Below are 5,256 nucleotides of genomic sequence, written 5' to 3' on the forward strand. Positions count from 1 at the left end.
CGAATTTGTTATTTTAATTCTTATAAATTTCTTGTTTTTATGATCTCAAAACTTTGATCTATTATTCTACAATTACTACTGTGCAGTCCGTAAAAATGTTATGCTCAACTTCAAGATATGTGTTAAGAAAAAGAATTAGTTATTTTTGCATTTTTGATACCATAACATTTTACATGCAATGTTCTTTTAAAAAATCTAAATTTTTTACTTCTTTAAGGGCCGGTTGTTCCAACCTGTTGGTAATCTAACTAATAGTTAAATCATGTATCTATCTTTGTCTAATGTAAAGGATAAACAAAGACATATATATGATTTAACTATTAGTTGTATTGCGCGCCTCTTCCTCGAGATCATATGGTAGTAGCCCCTACTATGTACCGATGCACCACAGTTTTAAAGTTCTAAAACTTTCCGCTAGGGTTAGCTTCCCGTTCCGTTGGTCATTCTTTTACTTTGTGCCGATTAAGCCACACGCGTGTTTACGAGATTCCGAAGAAAATAGAAGTAAGGAAAGTTAGAGACGGTTCCTCGAGTTCGGAAGACGGCGAGGAGGTACAGAAAGGAAACGATAGCGACGGTGAGGTAGCGTTCGTCGTTCTCATATGTGTACGGTGTCACATACATATGTCACATATGTGTACGGTGCGAGGTTATGTGCCGAGTGACGACGAACGACGGCTACACGAAGCCGGAGACCGTCGTCGTCGTGACAATGGTTGACGCTGCACTTCCACGACGTTTCCGCACGGTTCGTGGGAAACAGGTGAAGTGAAGGGAAGCGCGTCGTTGTTGCGAGTAATCGCGAGCACCGCGCGCGAGGCACCCTCTCGTCGCCGCCGTCGCCGCTGTGTCGCGATCATCACGACCATCACGGTCGTGCTCGTGGCGCACCGTCGTCATCCTCGGTGCCAAGGAGGCACCTGACGGTTAGACGAAAGTAACCGAGCGAGACGCAGCAGCAAGATATAAAGGTGTCGTCTATATCGACTATATATCAACGCAGTAATGCGTAAAGGAAGGTTTCAGGTGTTTTGGTCCAACCAACTCACCTTGAGAATGCAAATTGAGAAACTTTAATTGTGCATAACCTCATCGCGGAATGTCCTACGATAGCCTAACCATCGGGCGTAAAGGAAGGTTTCAGGTGTTTTGGTCCAAACAACTCACCTTGAGAATGCAAATTGAGAAACTTCAATTGTGCATAACCTAACCTCATCGCGGAATGTCCTACGATAGCCTAACCATCGGGCGGTAGTGACTTCAAAAAGGTAAGACGCATAGGCGAGATTCAGGTGTCTTGGTCCAACCAATTCGCCTTGAGAATGCAAATTGAAAAATTTTAATTGTGCACATAACCTCGCCACGTAACGTCCTCCCAACCATCAAGCCCGTTCGGAGCGACTTTAAAAAAGGGGTAAGGTGCATAGGCGAGATTCAGGCGTCTTGGTCCAACCAATTCGACTTGAGAATGCAAATTGAATTTCAATTGTGCACAAAACCTCGCCGCATAACGTCCTCCCAGCTATCAAGCCTGTTCGGGACTGTACTGACTGTAGCGATTTTAAAAAAGAGATTCAGTCTTGGTCTAACCAATTCGACTTGAGAAGGCAAATTGAGAAACTTTAATTGTGCACATATAATACGCATATGCAAAGCCAGGTGTTTTGGTCCAACCAGTTCACTTTGGGAATGTGTGATTGATAAAATTCAATTGCATACATAACCCTTACTCATAACATCTTGTTTCAGAATATCATCAGAAAGGTAAATAATTTCGACCAGACTGGCAATCGACAACGATTGACTGAGGATGTTATCTAAGATTTTTAGAAATTATTGCGGAAAATATAATAGTAAATATATCGGTTCAACCAATATATTAAAAAACAATCCGAGCATAACTCGCCTTGAAACTATTAGAAAGACTATTTTTCCTCGAATACGAATATCCTTACAGGCGATCATAATGCCAATAAGGAAAGCTGTAGTCGTGGTTATTATTTGGAAGGTCTTTTTTACGACAAGGATTTCTTAAGAACTACGACGATAAGAGTCGTGATACGAGGAGTCGCTCTCCTGTTTGATCGTAGATATGTTCGGAGATTGCATTTTGCCTGATAGAATCCTAAAACCAGCGGGTTACAAGGATCTTGTAGTCAGGCGGGAAGACGTCATTGTAAAAGATCTTCCTTTGGAGGAGCGAAAGGTCCTGCTGAAAAAGTTATTCAGGTGTCTTGGTCCAACTAATTCGCCTTGAGAATACAAATTGAAAAATTCCTCCGGAAAACTTATACGGTAATAAATCCACTAAATATGAATTTGGAGGTTAAGTCTGTTCTAGATAGCACTATTATAAGAGGACGAGCGTATGGTTGAGAAACCAAAATTGTGCGGCAATCAATGAAGCACAGAATGACTGCTGCCATTGCTGGAATTGCAAGGGCCTCGAGTTCTAGAAACTCGCGAGGCCGTCTCGCCGAAATCGACAGAAGCCATACGGTCAATCGAAGGCGAGCGAGCAGAGGCAGATGTACAGTCAATAACAAAACTTGTTCTCTCAAAATCACATTACCGGTTGGAAGCCGGAACAAACGCCTACGAAAAGAAATTAGTTGTAAGTAAGGTTGCCAATAGACTGGCACAGTCTAAATGTCAATGAGACAACTCATATATCCGAAAGAACCGCAATAGCCGAGCAGGTAAAGATACAGATTCGTAAGTGCAGCTATCGAGGAAGCAGGCCATTCCGAAGTATCAGCCAGTTTCAAATTAATTATTTCGAGAATTATCTTGTTCCCAAACCTAATAAATTTTTTACAGGTTAATCTGATCCTTAATCTGATAAAGCCTTATAAGTTATAGCTTAATAAATAAGTTACTAATATGTTGAGCATTTTAAATAAAAGACAGAAAAAAGGTCAAACAAATTCTGGCTAAAGGATAATTCCTGGCGGCGATTGATTTGAAGGACGCATATTAAGTAATTCACATTGCTGTTTCAGACAATATAAGTACTTGAGAATTTTGTTGAAGGTGTTCTTTATGAGCTAAAGTACCCGCCTTTGTGCAAAACACGGCTTCTATAAAAACTATGAAGCCAATCTCTTACCTAAGAGAATTGGGCTACTTATCCGTTAATTAATTAATTGGATGGCTTTCTTCTTCTAGATGAGACATATACGGTATGTTTGAGAAACATACAAAAAACATGCAGTCCTCTGGAATCACTATAATTCATAATGAGGGAGAAAAGGAGAAAAATAAGCTGGCGACCAGAGATATGGTTCTTGGTTTGATTAGGATACGAGTACCTAAAATTAGTGAACAGCTTATAAATCCGAGGCAATTACACGATATTCCATTCGAGATTTTCGCCAGGCTCATAGGAACCTTAGGTTTATGTTGTGTATCCTTAAAATTTGGTTGGATACACATGAAGTATTCTGAACAAGAAAAATTGATTGTGTTGCAGAGAAACACGAATTAAAAGAGGTTTTTTGACTGGTGTTTCATTAAAAGTTTTTTCCTTTCAAATTTGCCTTAGAAATACGTTTGGATGCATTACCCTCAGGCTGAGGTGTTCCTTACCAAGCGCAGCAGATTCACGGATATCGGAATGCCATATCAACTATCTTGAATTCTTATCAGTGTTTTTGGTCTTAAGTAACTCGCAAAAATTCAGAGGACTGAGGGTGATGCAAAGAGAAGGATCTTTGGATCTTTACATTGTATATGCGATCCAAGAAGAGCGTCGAGACATCTTGAACCGAAAACGAAGTTCGTGTTATCAAATACGATTTCTTTTCGACGATAGTACAAAGGTTTTGTAAACCGAACATCAATTTATTTGCATCTCGAACCAATTCCAAATGTTTGCGTCATATCTCGTGGATAAGCGATTGAGAAGCGTTAGCTATTAACGCGTTTACTTATTGCTGGAAACAATTTCATTTTTTACGCAACTTCTCCTGTTCGCGACTATACTTCGAGTTAAAAAAAAAAAAAAAAAAGGTGAGATTGGAAGGTTCGCGAGATATTGAAGTGGCCCCTAAGTGGCCGGTTCGGGCATGAGGCCCAGTGTACTTAATAATCTTGAATTCTAATTCGTTTTATTTAGAACCGAGTAAATATTTTCTGTGGTTCCTTGACAGGAAGTCATATCCTCTCTGGAAGAGGATTATCCTGATTGTCGGAACGCTGTCAGAGAAGCGTCCGAGCTAAGAGACGTAGAAGCGACAGACATCATGTTTTCTTCGCGGATGGAGCCCTTGATTAAAAGGTTTCAAGGAAGTAAAGCATCTTATGGGCATGTCTGATAGTTGTACATAATAATCTTGGATAAGTCTTATTATTATAAAATCCTGAGGTGGTGGTGATCATAGCACAGAAAGATGTGCGCTGCTCTAATGAGCCAAAGATCTGAGTTCAAGTTCGACCAGAAATCATCGACTTTTATTCGCCACCTCTCAGAAGAACTTATTTAGTGAACAGGTTGCATGTATGTTATATATATATATTATATATATATATTATATATATATATATATAGGTACACCTACAAACGCCTTGGAGGTTAATCTCAAGTTCTGGTCTAAGGTCTATTGCACACAAGATGCGAGAATGAAGAGAAGTTAGAAAACTGCATCCTAGCATGCCACTGGCCAAAATATGATTCTGAGGATCCCAGGGTTGTATTGGGTCATGGCGCTGGGGTGATATGAAGACATAACGGTAGAAAAACTATCTTAATAGTAGTAACTGTTTGATAACGTAAGTGGAATTGACACGGATGTGACCAGTGCATATAGCACCCGCCATGCCTCAACTTCGGCCGATAAGCGAAGTGACGTCATCATAGACGTCGTTAGAAAGGCGGCAGGGTGGTCGAGAACGTTTTGCGAAGCTTTGCAAATGGCAAAAAAAAAAAAAAAAACACACGCACACAATTAGAGCCGGGCGCAGTAAATGGTGCGTAAGATATTAATAATAATAATTGAAATATATATTATATATAATTATAATATATATAAATATATCGCTAAATCTATCCTTAGCTATACAAATTAAGAATTTAATTGTCCTTTTGTTTAAATCCTTTGGTTAAGTGGATATACGCTAAATGCGGTTAAAATTTGTAAATGTATAAATTTTTGTTGTCCCTTTCACGGAATCTCAGGCATAATCTATCTGCCGTAATAACTTTAAACAGCTACCATATGATCTCGAGGAAGAGGCGCGCAATACAATTATATGATT

General features: G+C 39.6%; 1 long non-coding RNA gene across 6 annotated transcripts; it reads left to right on the forward strand.

Annotated features, from left to right (window-relative positions):
• Positions 1-390: 390 nt before the first annotated feature.
• LOC139780380 (uncharacterized) lies at positions 391-5,053 on the forward strand. 6 transcript variants are annotated; one of them, XR_011720221.1, is made up of 4 exons: positions 410-1,268; positions 1,750-1,764; positions 1,958-3,406; positions 3,545-5,053. It is a non-coding gene; the product is annotated as an uncharacterized lncRNA (long non-coding RNA). The 6 variants fall into 6 exon arrangements; XR_011720219.1 differs by having other exon boundaries at positions 408-1,268; positions 1,750-3,406; XR_011720218.1 differs by having other exon boundaries at positions 410-1,853.
• Positions 5,054-5,256: the final 203 nt, after the last annotated feature.

This window comes from Temnothorax nylanderi, unplaced genomic scaffold (assembly GCF_030848795.1).
Source record: "Temnothorax nylanderi isolate EJ_2023f unplaced genomic scaffold, tnyl_v1.0 TNYL_tig0275_pilon, whole genome shotgun sequence".
Taxonomy (NCBI): domain Eukaryota; kingdom Metazoa; phylum Arthropoda; class Insecta; order Hymenoptera; family Formicidae; genus Temnothorax; species Temnothorax nylanderi.